Genomic DNA, 26127 nt, shown 5'->3' on the forward strand with positions numbered 1-26127 from the left:
AATCTTTCTTATTGAGAGGGGGTCAAATACTTATTTCCCTCATTAAAATGAAAATCAATTTATAACATTTCAGACATGCGTTTTTCTGGATGTTTTTGTTGTTGTTCTGTCACTCACTGTTCAAATAAACCTACCATTAAAATTATAGACTGATCATTTCTTTGTCAGTGGGCAAACGTACAAAATCAGTAGGGGATCAAATACTTTTTTTCCCTCACTGTACCTCGAAGCTGTACTCACGGCGTCGCACGGACGCGGTGATAGTCGGAGTGAAAAGGACGAGAGAAAACTTTACCCATCACTGCCTCGTAGCAGCACTCGCTGGCATCACACGGATGCTGCGATCGGCTCGAGGAAGCAGAAGTGGGTTTTGGCGGTCCAGAGATTGTGGACAGAGTCCTAAAATGGCCCTACGTGTGTGCGCTGTGGATGTGTGCTCAGGGTGGGTGGCCAGGGGGGAGTGGCGGCGCTTGCGGAGTTGCTTCACGGCCGCGGCACCACACACAACATACTTTTTGGGGCCAAGCGCTGTTAGCGAGCACCTGTGAATGCAACAAGCGAAGACATGTTCTCTCCCAAAAAGCATGCCACGGCCTTGCGGAGGAATCTTCGACTCGTTTGCAGCGAGCGGTGGTGCGCTGCACGACGGACCGGCGACCCGAGTTCCATTCCCGCTCACGACCGCCGACAGTTGCGAATATTTAAAGCCGTCATTGGCCTCACCCTCGGTCGACTCAGCAATGGGGTGCGAGTACCTGGTGTGGTGTGAATCAAACGTTGCCACTGGGGGGGGGGGGTGGGGGGACAAAGGCGGCCGGACATCGTGCGGGCCAACCAAACTCCCACGTGCGCCGTCTTGGCCTTCGTAGGCGCTCGCTCAAGGCACGAGCCCCAAACCGCCTGCTGATGACTATTCGCGGGCACCAATTGCTTTCGAATGTGCGCGCGTGACTGGACGTGATCGTGTGCGCGTGAGCGCATGTTAGCGTGCGTTTGAGTGGGCTCGAGTCACCGTGTCTATAATCGGTCCTGCGTACATGACACAGAATCGCCCCTCCTAAGGCTGCGTGTGTGAGCGCCAACAGCGATAACATCGGCACCGGCGGAGACTTCCGTACACTTTTGGGCTTGTGGAACAAGGGTTGCTTTTACAGACATTAAGGGACTTGTACAGTCTTCCACCGCGCAGCTCAACCCCTCTGGTACATTTATGGGAAGATCGTAACAGAGATTGAGCGTGCGAAAATGAGCCTTTAAAAATCAACTAATAAAGCGCTCCCCACATAGCCTTTAACAGACTTTCGGGGCAAGTGCTGGTAGCGAGCACCTATTGTCCGCATGGCATGCGATGCGGGCGAGTGGCCAGCACCACATCTGACCGCCTTTGTATCCCCCGGTGCCGACGTTTACACACCGCAACAGGCTCCCAGTACCGGTTCCGGTCCCGATGTCGGTCCACAAGAAGAGCATTGCGGCAAGCAATGCACCACTGCTTAAACTTAAAATGAAAACTAAATAACAACAACCGCCATTCGCCACAAAGTGGCGGTGACGTCACCACGGCGCTTGTGCCAGGCTAGGTGCACGTTAAGGTCACGTGAAGTGTCGGACGCCCGCTGGCAGGAGGTCACGGGACAGACCCAGGTGCCATGGGTCGATGCACCACACACAAACACACGCACGCACAGATAATACAAAGTTCCCAGTATACCCATCATGGACTTTTGGGGCAAGTGCTGTTAAACGGGCCCCGATGAAGGTCGGGGGGAAAAACAAACGAACAAACACGAACGCATCCACACACAAATCCGTAAAAAAGCGTAATAATTATTGTTGCATACATGTGAAGATTTTTTTGTTTCGTAAATAACAATCATAATTGAGAAAAACGATTATACGTATCACGAAAATTGAAAAAGCGGGCAGCTGGGTCGCTTGCGATTTCTCTTGCCGTGTGCCAGGGGAATGATGGGGCGGTTTGGCCCAGGCCGTCGTGTGGTTTTCAGATGGGTCCATGTGCGCAGCCGTGGTCGGAGTCGGGGTATGGAATTGCCGATCTCCCCCCCCCCACCCCCCCCCCCCCCTGCCTCCACTCTCCAAAAGCAGCGCTGTAAATTTGGCAAACGAAAAGAAAAAACCGCGCGCTTGGGTCTCCCTGGATCCTTCAGCGGTGCTGGTGCTGGAATTTTCCGAGCCCGCGCTCGGGAAAAGAAAAAAAACAGAGAGAAAAATATCTCATTTTCAGCCAAAAACACCGGATACCCGAAGTACCGAGCGGCATTTAAAGATGTTCGTAGACGTTATACTTTATCCGTGCCGACATTTGCTTCGGGGCTGTTTGTTATTGTTTTATTATAATTTGATTATATATGTCGTGTGTGTGTATATATATGTGTATTAACCAAATTTTTTTTACCCCTGATGGAATTTCAGCCGAAGTAGAGATCACACCCATATGGAAAGACCCCCGCTGAGATGGGATCGATTTTCTTCATTAAGCAATTGCTGTCACACGTGTCTGACTGCACGGTTAGAGAAACAACAAGTCCTCAGCGAAATGTGTCCTGCGAATGCACGTGGGCCCTCACTGCCACCACGGAGCCGCGTGACAGCCGAAAAACATCATCCTCACTCTCTGGTTCTTTCGGTAAAGTCACGTAGATAGGAAAAAAATAACAAAAGAAAACGCGACACTTCGGTCGCAACACAGGCGTCCGTCTTGCCCCCCCCCACCCCACCACACCACACAGACGATGTGCCACCCCATCTCCTGCCCCCCCCACACAGAGAGACGATGTGCCATCACATCTCCTACCCCCCCCCACCACACACAGACGATGTGCCACCCCATCTCCTGCCCCCCCCCCCACACACAGAGACGATGTGCCATCACATCTCCTGCCCCCCAACCCCCACACAGACGATGTGCCACCCCATCTCCTACCCCCACCACACACAGACGATGTGCCACCCCATCTCCTGCCCCCACCACACACAGACGATGTACCACCCCATCTCCTGCCCCCCAACCCCCACACACACACAGACGATGTACCACCCCATCTCCTGCCCTCCCCCCCACCACCACACAGACGATGTGCCACCACATCTCCTGCCCCCCCCCCCACACACAGAGACGATGTGCCACCACATCTCCTGCCCCCCCCCCCACACACAGAGACGATGTGCCATCACATCTCCTGCCCCCCCCACCACACAGACGATGTGCCACCCCATCTCCTGCCCCCCCCCACCACACAGAGACGATGTTCCATCACATCTCCTGCCCCCCCCACCACACACAGAGACGATGTTCCATCACATCTCCTGCCCCCCCCCCACCACCACAGAGACGATGTGCCACCACATCTCCTGCCCCCCCCCACCCCACCACACAGACGATGTGCTACCCCATCTCCTGCTCCCCCCCCCACTCACTCCGACGAGCTCCGTGTGCACTGCACATCCACGTGTCTCCATTCCCCCGTCCTCAATCGAGGCAAGTCGCATGCGGGGTGACACCCAGCAGCGGTTTGTCGAGAATGTGAGGCGCACGGACGGAGTCTTCGAGACGTCGGCGTGGAGCGGAGGCTCCGGCCGTCGAGTCCCCCTCGTCCAGCATCTCGCAGTCACTGCGGCTTATGGAGATCGCGACGACGTTTGGAAAGGCCCTCATCCAGCAGCGGATAGACACTGACTGATGACGATGAAGGTTTTGCGGTCCTACGGCCGCATTTCTTGTGCTTCCCCCGCCACCTCCGATTAGCACGGTACGGTGCGAAATGAACTCAACATACATACAGGATGGCAATAGCTGTGCATTTGTTAAAATTAGTGCTTTTAATGCCTTCAGCAATCAATACGGTGCTGTAGCATTACAATGAAGCATTTGCGTCATTCGGTAAATAAATACAGAGCATCACTTCGTGCATTACTTGCAGTCAGTCGTGTGTCAGAATAACATTCTAGATTTGAAGCTTTCGTGACTGCAAGGAGTCATACTCGTTGGTCGTGATTAAATTTAGTTTTCATTTATTTATTTGTTTTACCTACATGACTTTACCGAAAAAAACAAAGCGTATGCCAGAATAACACTTTAATTGGTTCGGCTTTACAATTCGTGTATTACATTTTTTAAAATAACCTACACTTTTTTTTCTTACCAGATAAGTCCCACCGTGCTATACAGCTATTTTTTTTTAAAAAAGCGACCTGCCTATCACAAATGATAGATCAACGAAGTGGCTTATCGGGTAGAAATGCATAGCAGCCGAATACTCTAAATTTATGTTTCTGAATGTGGAGGGAAAAACCGGAGGACCCGAACAAAAAAAATCCACCCTGACGCCTGCTCTATATTTCAAACTTGAAATATACAGCAGGCGTCAGGGTCGCGATAGAACCCACGACCTCCTGCATACCAGGCGAGGTAGTTAACATCCCAGGTGAATAACAGTGGGGCGTTTGACATTGGGTATGGGCGTTGGCAAAAAAAAAATAAGTCACGGGAAGGATCTGAATTTACAAAGAGTGGGGCCACTGCAAAAAGGGACATCCCATTGTCCCCCACCTCCCTCCCCCGCATCAAACTTAATCCGACCCCGTCTGGGACCCCTGAACCTCTGAATCGCCCCGGTTCAAGCCACCGCATGAATCACACCGCAAGCAAGCGGCGAGCAAATCGCCGGGCACATTAACTCGGAATGAGCTGCAAATGTATGCGGGTTCGAACGAGTGCAGACCAACATCAAAGGGTGTCCCAATGCTATATTCACATAGAGATGCCATGCCCTGGGTGCCGATGCTGAAGGTTGAAATCAAACGTGGGGGAGGGGGGGTTACAACGTTGAGTCACATTGGTTGATAATCCTCCACGCGTTCACGTGCACGCGTCTGCAGAGTGGTGGTGCAGTGGGTTGGACTCTCTGCTACGAGCCCGTTGACTAGGGTAAATTTTCCTTTCCCTGGCCATGGATGTTAATTGCTACCTGTACTGACCCTCATCTAGGTTCACTCGGCCTTAAATATGCGTACCCAGTGGAAATAAACACTGAGGGAGACAAAGGTGGTGCTGCGCTGACCTTAATAGTGTTTCGCAAACATTACTTACAATCTCAAACGCTCAACGTAAATAATGATTCCTGTTTGTCTCTGTGCATGCACGCGCATGTATGTGGGGAGCGGTGGCACGGCAGTTATGGAACTGTGCTCCTACCCCGGCGACACGAGTTCGATTCCCGCTCACGGCTACCACCAGTGAAAAATATATCTGAACCGGTCCTGGGCCTCCCCCTAGTACCTGGTGTGGTGTCTAAACATCGCCACTGGGGAGACAAAGGCGGTCGGGTGTGGGTGCTGGGCATTCCACACCCTCGTGTGCCGTGCCAGCCTTCATAGTTTCCCGCTAACCCCACTTGCCCCTTCAGTCTGTTAAGGTTATACGGGGGATCTTCGTCTTTGTATTACACGTACACATTCACAATGGTGAGTCAAGGTAGTAAGCATGGTCAAACAACCCCCGTGACTAACACATGGACGGGAGACGTCTATCTATGAGCAGACTGATCGCACGTTTGTTCTTCAGTGCTCCATCCTTGGGTGGAACAGCGTCACAGGAGTTCATTCGCGCAATCCGCTACGATACTCGGTGACCCGAGTCCAATCACCCGGCCACGGCCAACATCAGCAGCGAGTGATAGCTGAACCGGTCCCTGATTCTGGTGAAGTATGGCCACCCAACCTCCATGCCTGAAACGGCGTGGGGAGTACTTCACCCTCATCCATCGGCGGCCTGACAAATGGCTGTAGATTAATTATTTCATAGGTAGTCTCATTACCATCGCATTTCATTATTTGCTGACTTCAGAGCCGTTCGAAACATTCGCTCGAATGATTGCGCGTTAAAGGCTGCTCTGTGGACGTGCCAGCCGGAATGGGACCCAGGTCTCGTCCGGATCCTCAGAATGTGAGCAGAAAATAAAACAACCCACGTGACTTTACCGAATAGAACCAAAGAGTATGGATCCTTGCAGTCACGAAAGCTTCAAATCTAGGAATGTGAGCAGAGTCGGAGTCCGCAGAGGGCTCGGAATGGTCGAACACCTAAGTTGCAGTTCTTTTTTTTATTTTGTCGTCAATCCAATGCTGGATGGGTGCCTCCCCACCTGGTTTGATTCGACCCAGGGGGCTCTGTTGTTGTTGTTGTTTTTACCGTCCGTCACCGAGCTGGTCAGCGGCGGGTTTGTGAAGGATCGGGGGAGCATAGACGTTAGGAGGAGGGTACGGTACAACAGCGGTTTGTTCGTATGTTGCTCACCGAGATGCTCCAGGGTAAGGCACTAACGTGGGGCGTAAGTACTGCAAACCAGTGATTTGGCACTTGTTTTTTTATTATTTCACCATGTAAGGTCCACTGAACTATACAGCTATTTTTTCGAACAAACCATTGTTGTACCGTACTATCCTCAACCCACGTCTATGCTCCCCGCCGTCACCAACCCGCGCTTACCAAGGCGGCGACGGACGGTCAAAAAGCAGCCTCGCAATCGAGTCCCACGGCGCATGGGGGAGGCGCTCGTGCAGCAGCGGAGTGCCAAAGAGGCCTTCGACTTATTCGCGTTATGTAACGCGCGCATGAATATCCGTGCGTGATGTAATGCACCGATATGGAATGCGACGCTCGTGCGTGTCGGCGCAGACAGTTCGCTGAGTGTCGCCCCGAGCAACGAGAACAAGGGGACCGCTGCAAGAATTCCGTGCACGAACTGAGCGACACCTCCACCGTCAATGAAGGGTCGACGGAGTGAGAGACACGGCGAGGGTGTGGGCACCCCCCCACCCCTCAACCCTTCTAGCCCCCACCCCACACCCCCACTTCGCATTTCTCTGAGGATCACGGTCGAGTGGTCTCTGGCTCTTCTCCAAACCACACGAGAGAGCAGACCAAGCGGGGCCAGTGCGAGCGTGCTGCGTGTTCACGGTGGGGAGGGAGGCGAGGGAGGGGAGGGAGGGGAGGGAGTGGAGGGAGGGGGGGATGTAGGGAGGGAGGGGAGGAGGGAGGGGAGGGAGGGGATGGAGGGGAGGGAGGGAGGGGATGGAGGGGAGGGAGTGGAGGGAGGGAGTGGAGGGAGGGAGGGAGGGAGGGGAGGAGAGGGAGGGAGGGAGTGGAGGGAAGGAGGGAGGGTAGGGAGGGAGGGAGGGGAGGGGAGGGAGGGGAGGGAGAGTAGGGAGGGAGGGAGGGGAGGAGAGGGAGGGAGGGAGTGGAGGGAAGGAGGGAGGGTAGGGAGGGAGGGAAGGGAGGGAGGGAGGGTAGGGAGGGAGGGAGGGGAGGGGAGGGGAGGGAGGGAGGGGAGGGGAGGGAGGGAGGAAGGGGAGGGAGGGGAGGGAGAGAGTGGAGGGAGGGAGGGAGGGAGGGGAGGGAGGGAGGGAGGGGAGGGAGGCAGGGAGGGGAGGGAGAGAGTGGAGGGAGGGGAGGGAGGGAGGGAGAGAGGGAGGGAGGGAGGTAACACAGCGGGACAGGTATTTGAGTTTGCGTGTCACCCTCGGGGGCCACCTTTGACGAGCCTCTCCTCACCCTTTCACTCTTTCTGCGTGTGACTGATGGTATGTGTAACAAAAATAAAGAAAATACAAATGTTTATTTTGTTTTGTGCGGAGGGAAAGATATATGGAGTAGATGGGATGCTACGATGTGGAGATGTTAACTACCTTGCCTGGTATGCAAGGAGGTCGTGGGTTCGAACCCGACCCTGACGCCTGCATACTGTATTTGGAGTTTGCGTGTCTCTCTCCAGCGTGGATATTTCTCCGGATCATCCGGTTTTTTCCCTCCACATTTGGAATCAATGTGCGTTTAGAGGATTTGCCCGCTGTAAATGTCCAAGCGATAAGCCAAATTCTGTGGGCTTTCCATTTGTGGCCATGTCGCTTCTGAAAAAGAGCTTTAGAGCTCGGTGGGTCTTAAAAGGGTAAAATAAAAAAAAAACATATAAAAATAGTTTGGCTTTATGGGACGTGATAACCCACTTCGTTGAGCTATCATTTGTGACCAACTCCAAGCATACAAGCGTCAGGGTCTGGATGGAACACCACGACCTCCTGCACACGAGGCGAGCTCGGTAAGACAGACACCACAATTGCTTTCCCTTGAAATTAATAACTTCAGTGCTATATATTTGATCGCGATCGATGTCCGCGCTTTCGTCACATTTTTTTTTTTTTTGCCGAGCGAACCGCGTTTTGTGCCTTTTCCCCATGCCACGTCTGACCCGGGTGGCCCGAACGCGCAGTGGGTGAACGCGCAGCGGACGGACGAGCTGCTACGGGAACGTGCTGCCATCTCTTGGGCAGCTCGGCCCAGTGTCCCGTCCCTCGATAAGAGGTGAGAAGCTTTTGTTGTTGTTGTTACGACTACATTGCTACCCAGGAGAGCCTCCGCTGAATCTCACGACTCTTTTTTTCAGGAGGGTCCTACCCCAGTTTTCAAGGTGTCGGGTCAGAAAGGTAGGGTGGGGGGGGCCGTTGCCTCTAAATGTCGCTTATTCAGTTGCGTTGTTTTCCTAACGGATGAAGGGGTATATGAATGAGTGAAATTGCAAGGTAATTGTTGGCCACTGGACTGTTTGGCCAATATCAATTCCACTGTATTTTGTTAACCTTGTATTTAAATGCGACGATTCTGAAATCTAGGAAGGTTGAGTGAAAATCAAATGTAACGCGGTTGTTTTGTTAGTTGTTAAGAAGCTATTAGTAATCGGGCTAAGACATTAAACCAATGCACACATTTGGTGAACCGGTTCAATCACAACTCAGTGCATGCAAGTCCATGGGTCTCTACGTGAATCCATGATGGTCTATGTGAGTCTATGGTCCTCTATGTAAGTCTCGTGGTCTCTGTGTGAGTCTGTGGGTTATCTATGGAAGTCTATAGGGTCTTGATGCAAGCCCCAGTTTTATTATGAGCGGCTGAAATCTCGATTTGTAGCCAGCACCTTTGCAGTGCTGGATGAATGCCCTGACCACGAAGCTATCCGGCCATTTCAAAACAATTTGGAATTATACAGCGTGCAATGTGACCAACAGCTCTGACTGTGGTACAGAGTGGGACACACACACCGTGCGAAAGTGTGATGAATGGGAGGAGGATATGGTAGGGGGGAGAGATGGGAAAAAGAAGGGGATGGTGTTAATTCACCCTGCACAGCTGGGTTCAAACGTTTAACATTTGCCCCCTGTTTTGTTTTCCCAGCGAGGCTCACAGTGAGCCTCGCAGATGTTTTTTTTTGTTTGTTCAGGAGTGTCCTTGCGTCGGCCACGTTGGGCCAATTTCATTCTTGAAGTTGTTTACACGTGGGGGAGGGAGGGGGGGCGGAGTGCCTGGAGAAAACTGAGCGGTGCGTACGAGAAGATAGCCCCTCGAAAGCAACGATTGAACGTCAGTGAGGCAAAGACGGAAGTCGTGAAAATCAATATTAACATGCTGAGCGTACCGACCAGGAACGTGTTTCACGTGGCCTGGCAAGCCCCAAACAACCACAGCACTGGGGCCAGCTTCACCCGGTGTTAGACGGAGCATGGGAAAAGCCAGCGCGGTTCGTTCGGGAAAAAATGTAACGAAACCCGGACATCGATCGCGAGCAGAGATATAGCACTGAAGTAAATATTGTCAAGGGAAAGCGATTGTAGTGTAGGTCGTACTCTCGAGCGCCACGGTGGCGAGATGGTAACTACTCGCCTGGTATGCAGGAAGTCGTGGGTTCGATCCCGACCCTGATGCCTGTGTATTTGGAGTTTGCGGTGTCTCTCTCCCCGTGGTCGCGTGGCATTTTTTCCAGGTCCTCCGGTTTTTCCCTCCACATTTAAAATCAACGTGCATTTCGAGTATTGGGCTGACATACTTTTCCACGTGATTAGCTATCAATTGTAGCCAGGTCGCTTCTGAAGAAGAGATAGAGAGCTCAGTGGGCCTCATCTGGTGAATTAACAAATAAATTTCGATTTAAAGCTTTCGTGACTGCAAGGATTCATCTTCTTTGGTTCTTTCGGTAAAGTCACGTAGAATGAGAATAAAATAATAAAATAACACAATAAAATTCTCACGACGTTTCGGCCACAACGGCCGCTTGCGTTGTGGCTGAAACGTCGTGAGAATTTTATTGTGTTATTTTATTATTTTATTCTCATTCTACGTGACTTTACCGAAAGAACCAAGGAAGATTAACAAAGAAAGTTTATATTCTTGGTTCTTTCGGTAAAGTCACGTAGAAGGGAAACAATAAAATAATAAAAATATAAAACAATAGTGAGAATTTTATTGTTTTATATTTTTTATTATTTTCTTGTTTCCCTTCTACGTGCTTTACCGAAAGAACCAAGAATATGAATCCCTGCAGTCACGAAAGCTTTAAATCAAAAAGAAAGTTTAGTTTGTATCAAACTCCTGACAAACAAATACATCATCCATTAGAAACAATCTAAACTAAGTAGGTCTCTTCAACAACTTTGTTCAAGTGGATTATGCTGTCCGTGTCAATAGACGAATAATTCCATTTCTTATTGTCGCAGAGCAGCGCAATCTTTAGTGTCAGTGAACTGCACGTTGAAAGTAAGCATCACAGAACTAATTCTAGATTTGAAGCTTCCGTGACTGCAAGGATTCATACTCTTGTTTTTTTTTCGGTAAAGTCACGTAGGTAAAATAAAAATAATATAATAATAAAACAACTAAATTAAATCACGACGTTTCCGAGGCAACACAAGCTTCCGTCTTCAGGTGGAACAGTCGCAGCGAGATAGCTGCAGTCACAGCGAGATAGCTCCAGTCACAGCGAGATAGCTGCAGTCACAGCGAGATAGCTGCAGTCACAGCGAGATAGCTGCAGTCACAGCGAGATAGCTGCAGTCACAGCGAGATAGCTGCAGTCACAGCGAGATAGCTGCAGTCACAGCGAGATAGCTGCAGTCACAGCGAGATAGCTGCAGTCACAGCGAGATAGCTGCAGTCACAGCGAGATAGCTGCAGTCACAGCGAGATAGCTGCAGTCACAGCGAGATAGCTGCAGTCACAGCGAGATAGCTGCAGTCACAGCGAGATAGCTGCAGTCACAGCGAGATAGCTGCAGTCACAGCGAGATAGCTGCAGTCACAGCGAGATAGCTGCAGTCACAGCGAGATAGTTGCAGCTATTTCGCTGTGACTGTTCAACCTGAAGACGGAAGCTTGTGTTGCCTCCGAAACGTCGTGATTTAATTTAGTTGTTTTATTATATTATTTTATTTTTATTTTACCTACGTGACTTTACCGAAAAAAAAACAAAGAGTATCACAGAACCATCTCAGAATTAGTGCCCTAATTCTGAGATGGTTATTTTGATCAGTTCGAGTTGTGTGTCACGATACGTTCTTTATTTTTTTGCTGCGTCAAACTAGGACCCGTAGTGTTAAGAGAGGGAGAGCTCTTGAATGTAAGATCGGCAGTTCACGGGTAATGATTCAAGCGAGCTCGACTCTGCTGTTGAGACGCGTTATATCGAAACCGGTCCACAGTTTTTTTTTTGCTTGCTTTGAATGAATGCAGCTGAAATGATGCACTCTCAGAAGGCCGTGTGGCTGATGGTTGCGTAAGATGTGTTTTTTTTCGTTTGTCACCGTTGAGACATGGATATGTGAAGGAGACATTTCCTGCTTATTTACTTTATAAATTCCGAGATCACTTTCACACTTGACAGTTAAAACCCGTATTCTTTATTAAACTCAGCTGAAACCTGGCCAAATTGAGCGCAGAATTAAATTCAACGTGACGCCTTTGTTGTGCCGTCGTGGGTGACGAAAACCGGACGGTGGTGGTTACGCTGCTGTACGTGGTGGCCGGAAATCCAGCGCTGTGAAGGCAGCGGCGAGGGTTGGTTGATCACGCACAGATGGATTGCGAAACTCCCTTCTACCCGTGGGCATCAAGGAGGTGCCATGACCTGGCCTGCCAGGAGAAGACGCACCAGCAAAAATGTGGACTCCCATCTGTTCTGCAAATTCGGCATAGAGTGTTGCCCCCTCGCACGCGTGGATGCATTTTCCCGGGTGCTCCGATGTTTTCTCGTAAGTAAACTTAGCAAACGCTCATTAATTGGCCGATAACACCTTCGTACGCGACGGGCCGCAGAGCTTGGGCAATTGTTGGCACCGGCTCGACACCACCGCTCGTATTTGCTTAGTCGCTCACTCTCGGAGGAGCCGTTCACTCTCGGAGTGAGCGACCACTCTGCAGCGTTCGCGGCACACGTTCGCAATTATTATCAACTCACTCAACTTAAGAACCCGGTGTAATCGCATGCGACTGAAACCTGTCTTCGAACCCTGGAACTCAGCAATGCCGGCTCAATGCTCTGACCTCGAAGCCACCTGGCCTCCTCATGTTCGACTTTTTAGTTTGTTGGTAAAGCGGAGTGAGTAGACAAACGTGGTAGCAAAGGAACCATTGAATTGGCTCAGCTCCCTACAGCAGCAACACAGATGACAGAGACACAGTGGGATGGATGGAGGTACCTTGGACAGCTCCACAGACGGCTGCATCAACATTCCCTGAACAGGGATGGTGACTCTAGTCAAGATGAAGACGTTATCATGGCCAAGGCTGTTGATGCCACCGCCACTACCACTACCATCTCGCTGCCTACGCGTTATCCCCCTTTGTCAGATCCCGCAGCATCTGCAACAGGAGAGATGCGACCTTCAATATCTCGCCATCTGCTCCAAGGTCATACTGGACATCTGTTAAAAAGAGCTTCAGAGGTCATCGGATTCCTCCAGGTCTAAGTAAAGATTCGAATTATGCAGTTCGCAATACAAGCTTCCCCTTGTATTAAAAAACAACAATATATTTCCTACGTTATGAAAAGTTTAAACAGAGCTAAGGCAGCAGTGTTCCAAACAATAGCGTCAATTGTAATGCAGTTTTTAACATATGCCAATCTCAATTAATTATTCGCTTTTAGAGCGAGAGTTTTCCCAAAGGTGCGACAATAATAATTTGCAACCACAGATATAGCACACACACATTTAAAAGAGAAATATAAAGCAAAATATATATACATTTCTATAAAAAATATATACCGTACGAATTAGCATGCCATATTTTCTGTTTAGAAACCCAGATATGCCATTATTTATATCCGTCATCTGTGGGCAATATCGGTTGTCATTTTTTTTATACTTGTAAAATAAAACAAACATCTGCGACGAACCTCAACGTGTTAGTGAAGCTGCCAAGGCATATTAAGGAAAGCGACTTTGTTGCAGGCCATTGCATTCTCTGCATCTTCATGGTTACGTGCAAAGCGACACAAACGTTTTCCCAACATGTGGAGGTCTCCATCATCATCATCATTGTCATCGTAAGCCTTGGCCAATCCACTTCTGGATGAAGGCCTTCCCTAGGTCCCACCACCTCTCACGATCCTGCGATGCAATGATCCACCGGGCACCTGCATTCAAATTGCTTTCCTTGCTCCATCTCCTCCCAGATTAATTCGATTCCTGAGCTGCCAATACGTTGCTATCATTGACCACTCCGCCCTGTACGGTTGAATGGATGTAAACATATAATCAAAATAATTTGCACCCCTTCGTCAATCCACTGCTGGATGAAGTCCTCCCCAAAACTAACTTGGTCACAGGAGTTGTCTATGTATGGACGTATGTATACGAATGTGCATGTGTATATGTATATGTATGTATGTTGAGGGCTGTATGTGTATGTATGATGCACTTTTTTCGCACCGTACGTAGCCAACCGTGCTAATCGTCTCCAAACGTACAACTCTCGTTATTGATATTTTGGGGCATTGAATACGTGAGCGAAATGTAACCTAGACGAGCTGTGGTTTGCTGAGCCGCATTTAAACCTCCCCCAAGTCCGTCGCGTGGGTGAACTCCCAGCTGTGCACGGCGAGTTGGATTGCTGCTGACAACAAACTCAACACAAAAAAAGCGAGCATACTTCACCATACCGGCGTGTGCGGCTTGTCAAGCCAGGGGCACCCGTTCGCACACCACTCGCCACCGAAGCCAGCCGCGGCCCGGTGCGCGGTGCGCGAACCGCGGCCGACGCGTGAACGAGGTCACGGGACGAGGCCTCCTCTGTGACCCCGCCACGAGAGATCAGTAGGACACAAACGCGAGTAATCGATGGCGCGTCCGAACCACCCTCCCTCTCCACATGCCCAGGATTCTTGTGCGAAAAAGACGCTCGTGTCTCGGTGGTGCTCTCACCGCGGGAGGGGGGGGGAGGTTTGTGAAAGCGAAGCATCGGGCGACCCAAGTGAAGTGAAAGCGCGCGGTCGTCTCGGGCGCTGTCGACCAAATGGTGTCGGTGGAGCGAGCGTCGTTACGCAAGCGGTCACAGTTGTTCACAGCTCAAGATTCGCCATCGGTTAGGGCCCCACCTCCAATCCCACTTCCACCCCCCCCCCACTACCATGTCAGCTGTTCGACGCCTACAAACTCCCCATACTCAGGACAGAACGTCACTCGTTAAAAGTTTGTGCTCGCTCTCCCAGTCGGGATGCAGCCGCCTGCATGCACTCCGGAGCGCACCGGTTCGGTTCGATCTCCAGCCTCGGCAGATTAAATAAAACAATCCTGCACGTTTCTCTAATTATGTTCCTATTCTATCTATGTATTTTTATTTGATTTTGCCAGGCAAGGCCCACCGAGCTGTATAGTAGCTTTCTTTCTCAGAAGTGACCTGGCCACAAATGATATCCCAACGAAGTGGTCCATCACGTGGAAATGTATAGCAGCCAAATACTCTAAACGTACGTTGATTCAAAATGCGGAGAGAAAAAGACGGAGCGCCCGGAGAACTATCTACATCACCACGGGGAGAGAAAGAGAGAGACGCAAACTCTGGTTTTGCCCTCCATATTGAGAATCAACGTGCGTTTCGAGTATTTGGCTGCTAAAAATCTACACGTGATAGGCGACTTCGTTGAGCAGTCATTTGTGACCAACTCCAAATAGGCAGCAGGCATCAGGATCGGGAACGAACCCACGACCTCCTGCGTGCCAGGCGAGGTAGTTAACATCTTGCCACCGCACAATTAGTTCATCAGTAGTTCGTGTGTGGTTGGGGTAAAACGTGGCTACTTGCACTTCTTAAACAATGCCATGGATTATTGCTCCACTCACATCCGCGTGATTCTGCATTCATCTAATCGCGTGTGCGTATTTCTTCCCCCCTCACAACTCCAACGTCTCGACTTCCTCCGAAAGGGACTTAATCGAACCGGCATTGCTTCACACACGCACAATTACCCTCCGGTAAATGAAGCAATATTCCAAGTGCACTTTGCGAGTTATGATAAATGGAAGATGCGGGGTAATAAATGCAGTCAATAATTACAACAGCACTTGCAAACAACAACCCCCCACCCTGGCCCCTCTTCCCTCAAAACCCACTCGCGGCAACGGGTGGCGATCACTGTGGCGCTGATGGCCCAGGTCCACGATCGCTGGGAACCAGGCACTGCTCACCCAGTCCTTGCCCAGGAATGGCCAGAGGGCCCAGGTTCTGGTCCCCCGTGGTCTATGGGCCATGAGGGCTCCATGGGCTCGGCTCAATCTTCCACTTCCTCCACATCGACTCCCGCAAGAGGTTCAAAAGTTCAAGTTCAGTTGAAGGCTGATTTTGATGTAGAGCAACGAGCAGTAATTCTATGAGTTAGATGATTATGGAGCCAGGAGTGCATCGTGGCTGTGATGATGATGCCTCTTTCTGCTTCATATTTGTGAATCGGGGGCATTGAGCCGCTGTATGTTCCATGGTTCTGTTCTGGGTGACCGCAGTTGGACATTGGGAAGTTTTTTTTTACATCTATATCCATTATATAACGGGGCTAGAATGTATGTGAGTCAGTCAGCGTCGGCTAAATATTCACTAGATGCTATGGAAATATCATCTAGTATATCTAGGGAAGAGTACCAGACTTTTTTCGGTTTTTTAATATATGGATTTGTATTGAAAATTTAAGACCATGATAATTGTTATTTACCCTTTTTATCTGACAACAAAACTGACACCGTTTTTACAAGGAGTCATGTTTACATTGACCACAATACCTGCGGTCGGAACGCAAACAAAAAACAACAACTCTGATAATGTATGCACTGTCCTTGAAATTGATTGGTCCACACCCGAGACAGCTTTCTTTAGAGCCTCGTCTCACATGGTGTTGGACCAGCAGACGCCAAAAGGCGCACAACTCAAAGGCAATGCACCATCAGAGTATGAGAGCTCGGGTTAAGCATTTACACCATTGGAAACCTCATTTGCCAGTAACAAAATATGATAATTGTTTTTTTACCCTTTGATCTGGCAACAAAACTGACACTGGCAAATGAGGTTTCCAATGGTGTAAATTTAAGACCAGTTTAATGTACATACAGCAACGATTCAACATGCCTTCGTGTGAAACAAAAGTTAGGCCACACTCGATGGTGCGTAACACCCACCACCTACAGGCAGGAAAATGGCAGGAGTGGCGTCACAATAGGTGTGACGTCATTTCCTTCGTGACGTCACGCCTTCGGATGAATCCAAAATAAATACTATTTTTAGTCGGAAATGTTGCATGCTGTTTCATTTTTCAGAGTTGTATTTATTGCTCATTATTATTAACCTTAAAGTCTAGAACACATCCTTAAAATATGCCTGAGCAATAGTCGAGTGAACAGTGCAGGCAATTACTCTGCATTCGACCAAACAGAAAATCATTACCGACTCCTATTTTGACATCTTCAACTATTAGTTGGAACGTGGTGTACAGTAAGTGGTGATTTTTCAAACTTTTATTTAACATTCACGTCGGTTGTTGTTATAAGCTTTTTTGCCAAACCCTTCCTATAATTACACCAGGTGACTTTAATTGGGAACATCCACTATATCAGACTCTTTACACATGTGGCTGATCATTCGTAGAATCGCGAAGGGCCTTTTTTCTTTTACACGGGCATAATATGTCAACCAATTATGGCTGTAATTCAGACGAGGAAATAATTGGTCCACCTTTACTGCGAAGCGAGACATTCTCAGTGTCGGAGGTACTCGGACAAACCGAATTCTTCATCCACGCTGGGATGGTGCTGACACAATGGAGGTTCATGCACATGACAAACCATCGGTTTAGTCCATACATATATAAAACAAGCATTTCCTAAAACTATAGATTATTTTAGAAGTGACGCATCACGTGAATTATTAGGGTGATTTTAAAATGTTCTCCAATGTTGCTTACATTTGCCAGTCGAATAAAACAATATTACTCTTCTGTTCTGGTCGGTAAAGTCACGTAAGTTAAAAAAATTAAACAAAATTAAAATAAAACAAAAATGAAAACAACTAAATTTAATCACGACGTTTTGGGCGCAACACAAGCGTCCTTTTTCAGGTGGGGACATTGATTGGCAGTGGTGTGCTGGGAAAACAAAAAAAGAGATTTTTACTCTGAAGAAGTGCCACTGCCTGCATCATCGGACTTCGATATATTTTCCCCCGTAATAAATGGCAGCGTCGATGACGTACTGTATTTGGCGAGCATGTGTTTGAGTCACTCTTAAGAAGATAGTGTTCCAGCGTCCTGTGATGCGGTGCTCTTTAAACGCGATATAAATCCAAATTGCATGGCATCCTTTCCCCCGCAAGACCTTTGAAAATGCGTTGAAATGAGTGTGCCTATAAAAAACAACATCTCATCGTACAAAAGAGCCGGCTTCTGACGTTTTGCCAAATACACTGCGTTGCCCGCGAACGCTTCCGTCAGACACGCGCTGCGATCTAGAAACCCGTCTGAGGTTGACAAGGATGCACCGTCATTCGGGATGCTCTCACGCAACAGCCCCACGGGGAAAAACACCAAAGAGCCACAGATGGCCTCAGAATCAACCCGACGGACAATTCCATTCCGATGGATCTCTCGCAGTCAAGCTCTCGTCCCTGTCCCCTTCACTTGCACCGAACTCCCACTGCAGCGCACAGAGCAATCACCATCACTAACCGGCGTCCACTCCTCTCTCGAAACAACCCCCACCTCTTCTCCTCTAGCGCAGCATCACCACCATCATCATCATCATCCTGGTACTCCCTTCCCCAGACTCCCAGCTACGACCAGGCCTAACCCAACATCTATCGCTACTCCTACCACAACCGCTACCCCTATTACTATCCCAACCCCTATCACTACCCCTATCGCTACCCCTATCACTACCACGATCACTACCCCAACCCCTATCACTACCCCTATCACTACCCCAACCCCTATCACTACCCCTATCACTACCACAACCCCTATTACTACCCCTATCACTACCACAACCCCTATAACTACTCCAAACCCTATCACTACCCCTATCACTACCACAACCCCTATCGCTATCACTACCCCAACCCCTATCACTGCCCCAACCCCTATCACTATCACTACCCCTATCACTACCACGACCCTTATCACTACCCCAACCCCTATCACTGCCCCAACCCCTATCACTACCCCAAGCCCTATCACTACCCCAACCCCTATCACTACCCCAACCCCTATCACTACCCCTATAACTACCCATACCCCTATCACTACCCCAAGCCCTATCACTACCCAAATCCCTATCACTACCCCAACCCCTATCACTACCCCAACCCCTATCACTACCCCAACCCCTATCACTACCCCAACCCCTATCACTACCCCAAGCCCTATCACTACCCCAACCCCTATCACTACCCCAACCCCTATCACTACCCCAAGCCCTATCACTACCCCAACCCCTATCACTACCCCAACCCCTATCACTACCCCAACCCCTATCACTACCCCAAGCCCTATCACTACCCCAACCCAAACCCCTCCTTAACCACTCCCCCCAGGCGCCATATATATTTATATAATCGATGTCGAGGTAAGATAATAAACGGCGGCGCGGCGCGACATTCGCATCGGACGCGCGCTTTGTAAACACAGACGGCAAACGTCGGGCGGCGATCTGGGCTCGCCTCCCCCCGAGGCAATTAACTCGAGAGCCGCCAACAAACGCGGAGGAGCAGCAATGGGCAGGCTCCCCCAGCAGAGCAATATCGAGATGTGATCCCAGGTGTATTTACTCTCGGCTTCGTGCCAAATTGCAGCCCCACTCCCCACATACTCCCCCACGCCATCCTCTCCCCACCTCTCCCCCCAATTGCCAAAAAAATAAAAACGACGTGGATTATTCCTCGGTAAAATCATTGAGGGCTGGAAGGTGTAATAATATGATTTTTCCCCTTTTTTCTGGCAACAAAACTGAAACCTTTTTTTTACAAGGATTCATGTCTGCATTGACCACAATACCTGAAGTCAAAATGCAAACAAAAACACACTCTGATAATATATGCATTGTCCTTGAAACTGATTGGTCCACACCAAGGGACGGCTTTCTTTTGAGCCTCGACCCAAAAGGCCTTTTGGCGTCATCTGGTCGAGCACCAATTGGGTCGAGGCTCAAAAGAAAGCCGTCCCTTGGTGTGGACCAATCAGTTTCAAAGACAATGCATATATTACCATAGTATGTTTTTTTGTTTGTTTGCATTTTGACTGCAGGTATTGTGGTTAATGCAGACATGAATCCTTGTAAAAAAAGGTTTCAGTTTTGTTGCCAGAAAAAAGGGGAAAAAACCCTATTATTACATTTTGGTACTGGCAAAGGAGGTCTAATGAGACTGGACGGTGGTCGTCGCGGGTAAGAAAAAAAAATGCTCCGAGGAATAGCGGAAAAGGTTAGCGGGTGGGGTGGAACGGCGTTGGCTCGGTAGCCAAAGGGGTCTGGGCGCCAGGCCGAGGCTGGTTGTTGTCATCGCGGGCGCGAAACGTCGCGCGAAGCTCGAACGGTCAAATGTCGTGGCTTTTCTCTCCAAACGCATCGGCTAGTGTCGGGGTAGTCACTCATTGGCACGTTTGGTTGACGTGACACACCGATTTGTCTGCGTAGGGTGGTGGTGGGGTTAACGACAGATTAATATTTATGCGATCTAACCCTGCCCCCCCCCCCCAAATAACCTTGTTATAAAGAGGTATGTTTTAATTGTTTTCAAAGAGGTATGTTTTTTATTGTTTTTAAAGAGGTATTTTTTATTGTTGTTTATAAAGAGGTATGCTTTTTTGTTTTCATAGAGGTATGTCTTTTTTATTGTTTTCAAAGAGGTATGTTTTTTTTCTTGTTTTTAAAGAGGTATTTTATATTGTTTTCAAAGAGGTATGTTTTTTTATTGTTTTCAAAGAGGTATGTTTTTTTTGTTTTCAAAGAGGTATTTTCATTGTTTTCAAAGAGGTATGTTATTTATTGTTTTCAAAGAGGTATGTTTTTTTTATTGTTTTCAAAGAGCTATGTTTTCACGTGCGATTTTCAATGACCTACCGTCCATTCTATCTGCTTCATTCCAGAAGAGCCTCCTCTAGTCACAGGTCTCTCCTTCTTCTCTCGTTGCTGGCCTCATAAAGTCTGGAAACCCGAACGTTCTTTATTTGTTAAATGACTGCAACTTGCCCACGATCACGTCCCCCAGAGTTAAACTTCCGTTTCCAGCTTCCGTAACGTGTCCACACGTCGTGCATTTTAAATCGCAGCATAATATCCATCCATCTCTCTCTCTCTCCCTGTCTGCTGCCTCGATTACAAAATGAAAAAATACATATCAACGCCGCAGTCTCTGCTCTTGCGGAGCTGTGTGCAGCATTTCCACAAGAATGGCAATGCCCTCGTGGCGTCCAAAGCAAGCTGGCCTTCCTGTTACAAGCATCTATGTTGAACTCGTTATTGTTATTTTTATGACATAAATTTTCATTGATTTCAAGAACGCGCGCATTTCTTCCCCCGTTGATCATTTTCGACTGCGCGGATATCCCCCGAGCGTGCCGCTCTGCATGGTCCGATCGACGAATTTCCTGGTCGTGTCGGCGCGTTGTTTGCCACGATGTCCGACGTTTCGGCTCCACGTGCCGGGAACATCTTCAGGAGCTGCATTGGAAAATCCCGGCACCGACGCCACCCCCCTCCACTCCCCCACCAGAAGTGCGGAGCAAAACGTCGGACATCGGGGCCCAACAACGCGCGGCACAACTCGGAAACCCGTCGGCTAAACATCAATGTGTTTCTGGCATTGATTTGAAGCTTTCGTGACTGCAGGAATCTATACTCTTTGGTTCTTTCGGTAAAGTCACGTGGGTAAACAAAATAATAGATCACGACGTTTCGATCGCAACACAAGCAGTCGTCATCAGGTGGGACAATCAGGTGGGATAACCACCTGATTACGATTGCTTGTGCTGTGATCTAAAAAGTCGTGATCTATTATTGTTCTACCTACGTGACTTTACCGAAAGAACCAAAGAGTATGTTTCTGGCATGTTGCATCGCCACCTCTCCGGCACGAGCAATCGTTTATGACCCCCCCCTTGCATCACACCCCGCACCTCAACACAACCTCCTGTCAAACTGACCTCCACTCCCACCCCCCTCCCTTCAACCATCCCACCCTCGCTCTCCAGCCTCCCATCATCCCACGTCCCTCACCCGTCTCTGAACCGCTCACTCGCAGGAGCTGTTGCTTGGCTACACGCGTCTGCAGTGACGTCAAAGAGGCCGATGAGTGCTGCCCGCCTCCCCCACTTCCCCCCCATCTCTCCCCTCCCTCCCTCCCTCGCCAATTCCCAGCCCCCTCCGATTTCAGAGTCAATTCGCCCGGGCCAGTTAACCCTGCGAGTAACCGAGCGACCCCTCTACCCCCACCCCAGCTCACGCCAACGCAGCCCCCACGACGTCGCTGACGCTGAACTCCGCACCGGAAACATCGCCACCCCCACCACCACCAACCCCGTCCCACTGCGCCCCCCCCCCCACCTCCTGTACTCCCCCACCCCGGCCCCCTTCCTCCCTGCCCCCTCCCCCCATTGAAATGATAAGGCGGCAACAGCTCCCGCTGGGGGAGCTCTGAAGGTGTCGAGCCACACGCGGGCACGCGCCGTGAGATGTTTTTTTGCACCGGGGAACGAGGGGAGGGATGGAGGGAGGGCCATCCCCCCCCCTCGTGTGCCCTTCTGGCCTTCATAGGTGCTCGCTAACAGCACTTGCCCCAATAGTCTGTCAAGGCTATACGGGGGCTCGTTGTCTTTGTATGTGTGCATGGCTGGGCTGGGTCATGTAGCCCGCATGCCCAGCCACCGCATGCCTAAACAGCTTTTGTTTGGCCGGATCGAGGGGGCTAAACGGGCTCGGCACGGGCTAGAGAAGAGATGGAGTGATGTGGTACAGGAGGACGTGGAGCTGAGTGGACTTGCCGATGACTGGTACCAGCGGTGTCAAGATCGGCCTCTGTGGAGGAGGCTCGTGAAGGACGCTGCTGGGCAGTTGGAGGTAGTCGCCCTCCAACAACAACGGAGGGCGGAGGAGCGACGCTCACAACAACGAGCGGAGCGCCTGGCGGATAAAACGCAGAAAGTTGGCACAGATGGTGCATCAGCCAGTCGTCTCAGTCAGTAAACGGGGGGGGGGGCGGGGGCAAAGGGGGGCGGGGGGGGGGTCGTTCGTCGGGGGAACACGAGAACCAATTCCGGCGTGACAAACCTCCAACGTGATCCAGCGCTGCGTTCCCCTTCGCTGTAAATCACAAGGATCGATGCACGGGAATACAATAGCCTCATGTATGTATATACACGCACACACACGGAGCCGCGCGCGCGGGCGTACACACGCGTCTATAATTCGACGGCACGGAAGTAATGACCCTGACTCATGAGCAATTTCGCTCGAAATTGTACGGATTTTCCCACCTTTGTAGGTTCATTTATTTTGTTCACCCAGCCTACCCCCCACGCTCCCCCCCTCCTCCACGCCCCCCCCCCCCCTCATCACTAAATCGAACATTGCTTTAAAATAAATGTGGACCAAGCGTACGCGTTAGCACCACATCAAGATCTCCCGTATAGCCTCAACAGACCGTTGGGGCAAGTGCTGCTAGCGAGCACCCGTGAAGGCTCCCACGGCGCACGAGGTGGTGGTGTGGACAGTACCACGCCCGGCCGCCTTTGTCTCCCCAGCGCTGGTTTTACACTACGCGCCAGATACTCGTTTAAGGCTGAGTCGACCTACGTGAAGGGCGCCAGTACCGGTTCAGCCCTCACTCGCCGCTGATGATGAAAGCGTTGTATGGGAGTCAAACGTGGGTCGGAAGGTTCGTAGCGCAATGCGCTAACCATTGCACCACCAACCCCACGGGATCACTATAACGTACATACACAGGCATGTAACACTTATTATCCCAACAACAGCAACTGCCGTTCACTGCTAAGTGGCGGTGATTTCACCACAGCTGTTGTGCCAGGCTAGGTGACGTTGCGGCCAGGTGAAGCGTAGAAGGCTGGCTGACTGGTCACGGGACAGACCCAGGTGCAACGGGTTGACTGACTGAGACAACTGGCGAATGCACCACCTGTGCCCCCTACTGTGCCACCTTGCTGCGATTTATCTGCCGGGCGCTCCGCTCGTTGTTGTGAGTGTCGATCCTCCGCCCTCCACTGCAGTTAGAGGGCGATTGCCTCCAACTGCCTAGTAGAATCCTTCATGAGCCTCCTCCACATAGCCCAATGTTAACACGACTGGTTTAATTTCTCGACAAGTCCACTCAGCTCCAGATACTCCTGTACCAGATGTGTCCAGCTCTTCTCTAGCACTGCCGCGCCCCTTTAGCCTCCATCTCTCCAGGCCAAACAGAAGCTGCCTGCGCATGCGATGACTGGGCACGCGAGCTACGTGTCCCAGCCGACGCTGCCTCGCCGATGGACCTGTGTCCGGACATTTCAAGGATCTGCGAGCTGCTCACACAATCCAGCCCGGTTAAATCGAAGATGAATTGTAGCCAGGCCTGTTCGACATGTTCCTTCGGAGGGGTCCAGATTTCGCAAGCATAGAGAAGGGAGGGCGATAAACTGTGGCCGAGAAGACCCTGAGATTTGCATGGAGCGAAAAAACTCAGCTGGCTTCCAAACAGCGTCGTGCTGCTGATGAAAAGATAATGCCACTCCCGTGATGCGGAGTGATACAAACAAATATACCTCGAGTGACTGCTGCTCACGCACATAGACATTCACACACATGCACACACAAACGGAGATGTGTATAGCCTATGACCGTGAATAAAATCCAGGGTCGCTGGGTTCGTATCGCAGTGCGCTTAGCGCACGCGCATAAACCCTCACTGAAATCCTCACGCGCAGACACGGGTTCACCCCCTCTCTGTCCCTGTCGGAGAAAGAGCCAGGGGGCATCGGGGTCGGTGTTGGAGGAGGAAGGTAGGTAGGTAGGTAGGGAGGCGATACAGTCACCCTCCTCTGCCCCCCTCTCTTCCCCCGCCCCCCCCCAGAGCTCGACTAACGTCACGCACGCACGGCCACTCCAACGAGAACAATGGACGAACGCTCGCTGCATCAACAACGTCGCCCACACGCCGGGTGGAGCGCGCGATGACCGCCAGGACTTCCCACACCCCCCCACATCCACCCACCCACCCACCACCTCACAACTCTCCCCCACTGCGGCCAACGTTGTCGCAACTGCCACGCGGGCGTTAAGCGTGGCAGCCCAATGCCATCATTGGTCCGCTGCGACGACGCTGCGTTGGCGTTGTGTTGCGACTGCTGGTTCGCCGTGCGTCCACAAGGGAAGCTCGCGTGGCGACAGCGGGGCAGGGGGCTCGTCGCGAAATGACGCTGGCAGCGAGCAGCAGCAGCAGCAGCGGCAGCAGCAGCAGCGGCAGTCCACGACGCCAGTGGTTCCGATTGGATCTCATTCGTTACGCACGTGCACAATGTTAACTAACACGTAGGGTTCTACGAAGCCAAGTAAGTTGTTACTAAACGTGCGCGTGCTCACTTTGTGTCGTCGATTATTTTACCTTCGAACACAAATCTCGGCCATGGGCTCGCACCCGCCCGCCCGCCCCCCCTCCCCCCCCAGAAAGGGCATCTCGCACCCCCAGGCAGTGAAGAACTCACTGCACTATGCCATCGACAGGACAAGACAGCGGTCTTCATCGCAAGGCCCGCAGGCCACTGGCGGTCTTTAGCGCGACCCCCCCCCCCCCCGACTATACACAAAGAGTAAAAATACCCCCCCCCTCTCATTATCGTGCTTCTGTCAAACCCCCAATGGTTTCAAATGTGTGGCGGCCCTGAACGCTGATGATGTCTTATCAGCGATAGTGCACCCCCCCCCCCCTGAAAATTATTGAAAAACCCGAGGATACATCAATAGTACCACACGTGGTGTCGCTTGTGTCTATGGCGGGCGATCTTCATGCAGAGGTCTCTGTGCACTTTGCAATAAAACAAAACTCTTGACGATGATAGCAAAAAAAAAACATGGGTCCTGTTCAAGGATTCTAGGATCAGCTAATGCGGACTGTTAGACTGTAACCTTTGACTTGACAAGATTCCACTGTTCCCGTATCCTCATATGACTACAACCTGTTCATTCACTAACCCAATCCCCCACTAGCTTGCTCGCTCGTTCACCCATTCACCCACGCACTCACTCACCCACTTACTCATCCACTCATTCACCCACGCGCTCGCTCGCTCACCCATTCACGCACTCACCTACTCAATCACTCACTCACTCACGTATTCACCCCACGCACTCACCCATTGGCTCGCTCACCCATCCACCCATTCACCCACTTACCCACTCGCTCATCAACTCATTCACCCACGCACTCGCTCACTTGCTCGCTCGCATAGCCATTCACTCGAGCACTCACTCACTCATTCACCCACTCAATCACTTTCAAACTCACTCACCCACATATTCAGCCACGCACTAACCCACTTGTTCGCTCGCTAACGCATTCACCCACGCACTCACTCACTTGCCGACTCGCTCACCCACACATACTCTCACGACATTTTGTCACGATTCAATTGAACAATCCATCCATGCTTCGGTCTTGTTTTCATTCCCCCCCCTTTCCCCCGACGTTGATGACAGAGAATGAGACCACCAGAGGACGCGCATCTCCACTGCTGGATGAGGGCCACGTCACGTGTGTCACAATCCCTGT

At 50.6% G+C, this 26127-nt stretch overlaps 1 long non-coding RNA gene across 1 annotated transcript; it reads left to right on the top strand.

Moving 5' to 3' along the window:
* Window positions 1–7511: 7511 nt before the first annotated feature.
* LOC116953427 (uncharacterized) lies at window positions 7512–25143 on the top strand. Its single transcript, XR_004404588.2, has 3 exons — window positions 7512–8117; window positions 8289–8380; window positions 24433–25143. It is a non-coding gene; the product is annotated as an uncharacterized LOC116953427 (long non-coding RNA).
* The last annotated feature ends 984 nt before the right edge of the window (window positions 25144–26127 follow it).

This window comes from Petromyzon marinus, chromosome 51, assembly GCF_048934315.1.
Source record: "Petromyzon marinus isolate PM22_M1 ecotype Great Lakes invasive population chromosome 51, UKy_Petmar_22M1.pri1.0, whole genome shotgun sequence".
In the NCBI taxonomy this organism is placed as follows: Eukaryota; Metazoa; Chordata; class Hyperoartia; order Petromyzontiformes; family Petromyzontidae; genus Petromyzon; species Petromyzon marinus.